Source organism: Conger conger, chromosome 6 (assembly GCF_963514075.1).
Source record: "Conger conger chromosome 6, fConCon1.1, whole genome shotgun sequence".
NCBI classification, from domain to species: Eukaryota; Metazoa; Chordata; class Actinopteri; order Anguilliformes; family Congridae; genus Conger; species Conger conger.
In genome coordinates this window covers 15,539,228-15,549,088 of record NC_083765.1, presented here as the reverse complement: position 1 = coordinate 15,549,088, position 9,861 = coordinate 15,539,228, and positions in this window count along the sequence as shown.

Sequence of the window (9,861 nt, the reverse complement as noted above, 5' to 3'; positions counted from 1 at the left end):
CGGTACATGTATTTTTTGGTTTGTGTTTTTTCCTGAGCTGCGTCTCAAGGTTCATTGTTTTCGTGCCTTGTGTTTTTTTTTTTTTACTAGGTTATTTTATTTTGTCCCCGGTCTGGGGTTGTAGTGCTCGTTTTCAGCACTCATTTTGGTTGGGTTATTCGCCCTAGTTGCTTTATTTTCCTTAGCCGTTTTTTGGGGCTATTTCTTTTAATTTTCCTATTTTTATAATTAGCCTATTCTTATTCACATTATTATTATTATTATTTGTCTCGGATCTGGCAGAGGGAACCAATCGCAGATTTAGGGATAACATGAAAAAGGCAGGCTTTAATGAGAGAGGGCAGATCCAATATGTAATCCACAAACGGGAAATGGTGCCAAAAAAACGCTGCTTCTTCTTTCCCAATCAAAATTGATTGATTTATGATTGATTGAAACTTTTATTTTAAGGAAAACACACTAATATACCTTTAAACATCACGTTTAAAAAAACTGACTATAAAGAAAAACTCACTAGTGACTACTCACTAAACTACCAAAAATATGTAAAACTTCCTGCTTCAGGAATTATTTGTATATTTGTAAATTATGCCGGAGATAATGTCGTTTGAATGATTGGACTAGCTTGCCCGTACCGAGAGTAGTAATGACAAAAATACAGCGTGAAGGTAGGAATTGGTAAGTACTGACCTACTTCATAATTATTATTTTTTTAACGGATATATAATAAATAAGTAAGTGTTGTTTAATCGTAGCTTCATAAGTAAAACAGTGCCTACCTGAGTGATATCATTCATCGTCACCGAACTGGGGCTGGGGCTGCGTTGCTTTTCATGACGAGTTGTATTCGGAATGTTGGAAGACGCGACGTTTATCGATTGATTGAGCCAAAACTATTTGGGAGGAGGGTAAGAGATAACAGAAACACAGATGGCAAAAGGGCACAAATGTGACAATCACTATTATGATTATTAATAACAATATTATCAATATGACCGTTTCTCTTTTGCTCATCTAACCACGTGCTACCTTTATAATAGTTTCCACTGATTTTAGCCATATTTTATATTCATATATTTCTATTTCTCTTGATATGTTGATGACAACCACTTTTGCGGTGAGCCCCTGCGTCATTCAGGCGACTTATTTAATATCAAAATGCAAATAGGTCAAATGTAATTGTAAATCTGTTCGTATTCTATAATTAAGGACAACACAACGCCGTTTTTAAATTGGAAGTAATAGTCTGCAATGTATGGAAGGTTTTCCGTTCCACGTTTACAATTATCAAACCACTAGGCTATGACTAATAATGAAAACTCAACAGGTGAATTAACAAACAACTACAACGCAAAATGACGTAGGCTATACGTTTTTATTAAAGCGGTGTTTATTTGATTTGAAAACAGAACCGGCTTTTATTATTCATCACCATCACGTTTGAAATTTACTGTTTTATATATGATTAATTGCGACGGCATACAAAACCATCGGGCCACCGCATTCTGGATGAACTCCACCCAGCAAACCCCCTCAAAGCCTTAGGCAATGGTGACTTGGTACATCTTATTTTGTCATGTAAATGACTTGAATTAGCAGTAAAATATTTCAATTGAAATCAAAGAAAACATAAGGATCATGATAATAGATACTGTTGGTGCCACAGCTTCTGCTCGGCATGTCATTCGGCTACATCTTCCTTAAAGTCTCAGTGTCGGTCTACTGCCGCTTAGGTTCTGTAGGTGAGTGAATATAGGTTCAGGTTGTGTGTGCAGGTTGTTGTTTTAGCACAGGACTAAGACAGCTGATTCTACTCATCAAGGTCTTGATTAAAGACCACGATTAGTTCATTAGTATAATCAGGTGTGTTACTGCTGGATTAAAACAAAGACCTGCACCCACGCCGGCCCTTTTAAGATAAAATTGTACACCTCTGGGTTACACCAACAGTTGCTAATATGTATGTTCAGCGTACTTTTAACTGTGACCAGAAATGTGTAATCTATAGATTCCCATAGCTCTATGCATTATGATTAATAGTGTTGCAATGGCAAAACCGAAATAGCCTGCATGTATCCTGTTTAAACTGTGTAGCATGTGGCTTCTTAAATCAAATGGCAAATATAATACATATACACACCATTTGCTGGCTATATATGGATTAGCTACGAGTACAGAAATAAACATACTCAAAGGACACCTAAATAGCATATCATTCTGCCTTATACAAACCGATGGACATTCTTGTGCAAGTAAATTGCAAGTTAGCCAGCATGTAGCTATTACACCATTGGTAGCCACTGAACTTATTACAAATACGTTCAAAACAACACGGTGTGAATACTGTCTAAACTATACACGTTACAATGTGCATAAATCGCAGAAAGCGTCATTTGGCAGACACTCTTATCCAGAGCAATGTACAGTTGATTAGACTAAGCAGGAGACAATCCACCCCTGGAGCAATGCAGGGTTAAGGGGCCCAACAGCTGTGCGGATCTTGTTGTGGCTAGACCGGGGATCAAACCACCGACCTTGCGGATCCCAGTCATGTACCTTAACCGCTAAACTACAGGCCGATTGCTGAGTCAGATCTTATGGCAGGCTACTGCTGCTGCTTTATCGTCTATGCATATTCTGGTGGGTGGCTCGGTTTATCCACTTTCTCTGCAGTTAATATTTCTCACGGTAACTTCATAGCTAAACATTCGACAGCAATTAATTGGCAAACAGCGCCAACAGGTCGCATCTCAACTCAAGCCGTACCTTAATCAGTGCAGCCTGGCCTCACATAGGTTCATGTAAATCTAGAATCAGCCAAGTATTTTTAAGTGCTTTATATTTTGTCACATCATCTCAGACGAGGGGGACATCGGCCTGGTTGTTCAGTGGGTGCTCCAGTAGGTCCTCCACTTCACACATAGCATAGTTGGGTCGAGCTCCGTCATCTCAAGCGGTTTTTGGGGGGGTTGTAGACACTCCTTGTTTCGGCTGGCTTGCAACAGGGAGTCTTGACACCAACGTTTGCATTAACATACCTCAATAAATATTCCTGGCTGGCTGAAATGCTGAAACTAGCAAAAACAAGGGCTGCACATATTAATTAGACATAAAGACCACTGTACAGCATACTGAAGCATACTGGTGAATGTTTAACTGTAATCTTAATGAATGATTTAGTAATAATAATGATAAACTGAAAAAATGCTTTGGATAAACCAGAATTTTTGTCTTTAGACCTATATATTTTTTTTCTCAATTGATTTTTCAGTAAAAAATCAATAAAAACCTAGAAAATATAGCTGTAACAAATGAAAGTAAAGCTTTTTTCACTGTATTACTGCTCTTACAATTATTACAGATGTATAAATTTATAGGGGGTGGCCTGTCGCGTAGTGGTTAAGGTAAATGACTGGGACAGGCGAGGTTGGGGGTTCGAATCCCAGTGTAGCCACAATAAGATCTGCACAGCCGTTGGGCCCTTGAGCAAGGCCCTTAACCCTGCATTGCTCCAGGGGAGGATTGTCTCCTGCTTAGTCGAATCAACTGTACGTTGCTCTGGATAAGAGCGTCTGCCAAATGCCAATAATGTAATGTAATGTAATAGTATATATATACATTTAAATATATTGAATAATAAAAAGAACAGGGGCAGGCAAGCAGTATGAACATAAAACTAGGCTAATGTGTCAGTACACGTGTGACTGGGAAAGACATGCGGGAAAGGGTTGTGCAATAAACTGACCTAAAACAAGGAAATATGCTATGAACTAAATACTTTTAACAGGGCAGGGGTTTCTGGATTTTAAAAGAAAAACAAACAAACACTAGCTCCCTCTGGGTATACAGAGTTCTAGAACTTCCATCTTTTGCTGGTTCCCAATACAAACAAATGAAGTCCCAAAGCAAACGTAGTCAAAGACACAAATGCAGATTCCAGCTGTAACCTCATTCAAAAGTAAGTCAGTACAGAAATATGTTAGTTCTCTGAAACCAGTCAATTTCCTCACAAGAAAGCTTCACCCAAGCTGAATGAGATGGAAGGCTTTATTATTATCTTTTTTAAATGTATTATTATTTTTTAATATAATTTGACGCCTAACGTGATGCTGTGTATATCCAATTTCCACCCTAATTTTGAATGTCCAATTGTCTCCTCAACCGTGTTCATGGAGCAATCCCCACTGAACAGGACACACAGGTATCACATGCAAGTGCAGACCCAGCTAGCAGTAGATTCTAATGGATTTACAGTTAGCAAGCTAGCTACTGTATGTCACCATAAAGCTAGTTAAAACATTACTCTTAATTTATTAATGCTGTCAATCAAGATAGCAAGAATATTAATAGCTTACTGTAGTTTATTTTACCCTTCAAACAACCTGTATTTGTTGCAGAAAATCAAAATATATGAAATGGTTATCTATTGCAATAAGTAATTTTGTTTTTGTTTAAGAGACCTACTGTAAGATCCATAACTAGTTCGGGAGCTTTGGTCCCAATGAAGGTTTTGAGTGTGTGAGACCTAGTCCATGTAGACACATCTCAATGGAAATATTGAGAAATGATTTGGCCAAGATATGGTTCTGCACTTTTGGTCCACTTTTTCTAAGCACTGTATTCTGTATTCTGTGTTTACTCATGCATAGATTCAAGGAGAATTGTGCAATAGCTGTTCTGACATTATTCCATTTTTTTATAGTCAAAACAGTCATTGCATAATTCTCTTCAAAATCCATGTATCAGATTCAGATCAAACCTACGGAAGTGAATGATAATGAATGCAATGGACACATAACCAGCAACCAGTCCATTTTGTGATTGTGCGCCCTATGTGCATCAAAGCTGTAATATACTTTCATGGAAAAACACTTAATATAAAAACCTTCTAACTTAAGACTGCTAATCTATACAAAAGGGTAAATTCTAAAAATGCATGGAAATTCTTTTGGAAATAGCATAACCAGATGGGTAACCTGGTAGTGGCCTTGGTCAGCCCTTAGGATTAATTTCTTATAAATCACAAATCACTCTTAAAAACAGCAAGAGTTGGAGTCTATTTTAAGTAGTCCAGAAGGCTGTTCCAAAAAAGTCAGCTCCAGAATTATTGACTCCCTTCATTGATGCCAAAGATTTTCAGAAAGTGCTTAACAGTTGTGAGCTGATCAGGTCTCTGAGCTCACCTTGTAATTCCTTGGGTAAAATCTAGTTCTGGTGAAGCTGTATTCTGCCATTATGCCCCCAAATACTGGAATAGCCTTCCAAATTACTTAAAACAGACTCCAACTCTTGCTGTTTTTAAGAGTGGGTGGACTTTTTTCCCTTTATTTTGACAGTTACTAAGCACCAGAGGTGGAAAATCCTAGTTCAGAAAGCAAAGTATTTTGTTCCAATCATTTGGATTTGCTATTTAATTGCAGATCAAACTGAACTGGTGTGTGTGTGTGTGTGTGTGTGTGTGTGTGTGTGTGTGTGTGTGTGTGTGTGTGTGTGTGTGTGTGTGTGAAACAACCAAGTTCAGTTTGATCTGGAATTAAAATCACTCACTACAACTTAGCAGGGTCTGTAATAAGTCTTAAGTGCAGAGATGTTAATATGGAAGAACATCTCTAACTCCTGACCTTCTCTGCTGTGTGAATTGCATGCTCCTATATTTGGCAAGGAAAGGAGCTGTGAGGGACACAACTGCAGCAATGGGGACAGCAGGTCATCCAAAGAGGGGCACACCGTCCCAGGGTATTAGCTGAGGGCTTAGGAAAGTTTGAGACCAATCTACATCCTTGTTATTCTACTCCTCTTCAAACCTAAAAATAGACCTAGATGACAAATTGTAAGCTATCATGAGTATTGTGTGTGTGGATTTCCATCAAGGCTTGTGTTTATCAAAGCATTCCATTCACATTTATCTATTTATTTGACATTAGACATAAAGACATAAATTCGAATCACTGTGGTATTTTTCCATTATTTTACGGTGATTATATGCAGATTCAGTTAGTTGTAAAATGTAGTATAAAACATTTAGTAAAGGATGAAATCAAGTAAAGAACTGGCACCCAGGTTTAGCACTGTTTATTATACGTAGTCCAATAAAGTAAGATACAAAATAATTGTTTGTAAGCGACAATTTTAATCATGGTCATGTGGGACGAGGCAACTCGAAGGAGGCAAATACCTGAAAGGTCGGTAAAACCGGGACACTAATAAAATAAAATGAAAAAAAATGAAAAATAAAATGCAAAATACATTTAGTAGGTACTCCTCCAGGCTGCCTTCCAATAACATGTATGCATTTCAATATTTAAGAAAGTGGGTCATAGCTCTTTAGACTAGGTGGAATACCTTGGTGTTTCGGCAGTGACAGTCATTCAATATCGCGACGCACAATACAGGGATAATTTTCGTATTGGATTGAATAACGTAATTCGGCAGAAAGTTAAATACACTAATTGATATTTTTTGTTCTTAGATTTGCATTGATATTTGGTTATCGCTTTTAACTTTAACATTAGTATTTCATTATAATTTTGTCAGAACTAACCACGCGAGGAATTTAGAGGTCTGACACTTCACTTGTGTATGTAAGTATCTATTTGTAATATGTTATTAATAAACCTGTAAGTGTCCTATAATGTGATTTTTGGTATTAATGGTCCAGTATTGTTATGTACGGCACTGAGGACCCAGACGCAGACCAAATCCAAAATAATAATCCAAAAACGTAGTTTATTAGTCCGATTTTGTAGCCAGGAGATCCAATACAAAGACAAAGACAGTTGGCAAAAGAATGGTCGAGAAAACAGGCAAAAAAGGTCAAAAATCCAGAAAATCTATCGGCAAAAGTACAAGAGGGCGAAGGCAAAAACCGAAGTCACAAAAACCAAGCAGAATATCAAAAACCAGAAAATCAGATGGGCAAACAAAACAAGAGGGTAAGGCAAGCTCGGAAATCAAAGGCGAAGGGGTGTCTTTTTGAATCTCAAGAAATAGGCTTACGGGTAATTCGGCACTATGACTGATCTGTTCTGACACTGGTTCAAACAGAGACTGAGGTTTAACTACATGAGGGAAGGTGACAATCTAGGCGGGGCTGGGAAAAAGGTGGGCTAAACAAATAGACAACAGGTGGGGAAACATAATAGGGCAATAACATAATAACGGGAGGGAGATGAAAACGCGGACTGGATACTGTCATGGTGGGAGGTAATTCTCACTGGTGCCTCTAGTTGGCCGAGGATAATTGTTTCCACCTGTTCCTCGTTTACGCCAGGGGAATTACCTCCCGGGAGAGTATTTAAGACCAGCATGGACTAGTTTCTGTGCTTTTGTGTTCAACCGTTCGCCCTTGGCACAAAGCCGGTAAAGCGCCCGGTAGACTCTAAGCCTATACGAGTCAGGTACGGTGCTGGTGGATAATTCTCTCTTTGCTAAAGTAAGAGAAATATCTAAAAGGTAAGGAAGGCGTACAGCTGGAAGAGTTGTGTGTGCTGGCGCCTTCCTCAAGGGTTTTGTTTTTTCTTTTTGGACTCGTGTGAGTCGATGGTAGAGGGACGTTGTCCCCGGTGTTGTATTTTGGTTTGCATTTTTGTCCCGAGCTGCGCCTCGAGGTTTTTATTTTCGTGCCCAGCTATTTGGCACGGTACCAAAGTTATTGGTTCGCCCTGGTTATTTAAGGGTTGTTTTACGTTCGCTAGCCGTTTTTGTGCTACCTTTCTGTTTACTATTTTCGAAATTTGGTTTGTTTAATTTCTATTCCTCCCATTGTTCCGGGAGAAGTCCTGTTCCTAGCTGGGTATCCCTATTTCGGTTCTCCCTGGGATTTAGTGACTGACACGTTCGCGTGTTGGTTAAAAAAGGTTCTACCTTTGGTCGCCCCTGGCTCTCCGCTTAGCTTCCCACGCTACAGATACACGTAACCAAACATGTAAAACATACGGCTCCGGATTAGGGGAGTAGACATTGTGTGATTGTTAGACAGACTGAGGTGTTCACTGAGGGGACCTCACCTATATGTTGTGTTTTTCTGTGTTCATTTATGAACTCCACATTTATGAATATGCTTCAAGATCATTTTCAGAAAATGAGAATGTCCTTTTCCTTGCAAAATGCAGTTTCAGTTTGATAAATTGTATCTGTAGGACAAGGTCACAATGGCTTCATGTTCAGTATGTTAAACTGTTTTTATTTTTATTTTTTTTATTTACTTTGCATCGATAGTATTCTTCTTTCGTGAACTGAACTGTGTAAAATTTGCTCTGCTTCACTTAGTTTGGTTGCATGGTCTTCTGCCAAATTCCCGGAAGGGGATAATCGGGTAGTTCAACAATGTGTGTGCAAATTATTTTTACAGCAAGTAGTCAGTTTGGTTTTTGATATTTAGATTGCCCTGACATGTTTTTCATGTTGAAGGATAGTTTGCCTTCCATAGGATTCATATATATTCAATATTTTCTAGAATATGATGGTCAACTTCATATCTCTTTATATTCTTGTTTAAAAACTGGTGCTGGCTATCTTTTAGAAATACCGCCTGTGGTCTCAGTAAAATGTGTGATTCATTTAACCCCTTGAGTCTCACCGGCCAGCCATTTTTTTAAAAACAATTTTTTGCATTTGGGGGGGGGGGGGGGGGGGTAGGGTTGCCAACTCCCTGAAATGGAAATAAGGGACACCTAGCCGGCCGGGCGACTTTTTTGGCTAAACGATTTTTCACACTATTTGAGGGCGGGTTGTAATAAGTCCTATCCAATCATAAGGAAATGCAATGGCTTCAACCATTTACCAGACATATATCTATAATAAGCCCATGTACTAAGACACTCAAACCTGAATTTGATCAGCTTCATATTTTTGAGCAATAGGAATACATGGGAAACAAATGATCATTCAATAATTTATTTTGTCAGTGCAAAACAGCTGTTCAACATGTTGAACTTAATCTTTCTTTGGAATAAAACAGAACTCTCTCCTCTCCTGCTCCACTTAAAACAGTTTTTAAAACAATATAAAACGTAGAAAACATGTAACATTTCAGTAGTGCAAATATTTTTGGCCTGTACTTTTTTGTGAACTTTCAGTACAGTACAGAACAGAAATGTTTACTTCTTCTTTGGAATAAGTCAGTGCAAAAACTGTAAACAAAAACACTTATTGTGCCTCAAAGGCCATGACTACACTTGTGTAGCCTACCAACAATACTTTTAGGCATCTTCTGAACAAAAGAAGACAGACACACAAACCATGTATTTAACTGTAGAATGTACAAGGTTGCTAACCCCTGAAAGTGCACAGAAAATAAATACTGAGAACAAGACCCTTAGTGTCCTTAACAGAGTGGACATGAAGATCAATGCTACATCAAAAGCCTGTATAGAGACAGACTAAGTTTCAGATATACTGTACCACATTACCATTAGGATTATTGACAGTCTGCCCACTCTGTGACTGTCGCTGCTCATTTGGATTCATTTGCCAACTAGAAATAAGCAGCTCTGAATTTGGAGTAGACCTACTTTTTCCACTTGTATTTTTTTTGCTCTCTTGCTGCAGTAAGTAGTCGTTTGTCCTCCAGTGCTGCAGTGTAAAACTCTGAGCAAGACATTTCATAATTCAGAGAGACAATCAGCTCACTCTTAATTAGTGCAACAGAACATTTGTTCCGCACATCCGTCCATTTGTTATTCATTGAAGAGAAAATCCTCTCCACAAACCCAGTAGAGGATGGGATGCTGAGGACAAAGGATACCACAGCCAGGATGTTGGGGAGGTCAGCTGCCTGGAGAACTTCCATCCACCTCTCTGCTGTTCCCTTGGACTCCCACTTCTCCTTCTCCTTAGTGAGGTGCTCCAGAAGGCTGTGTG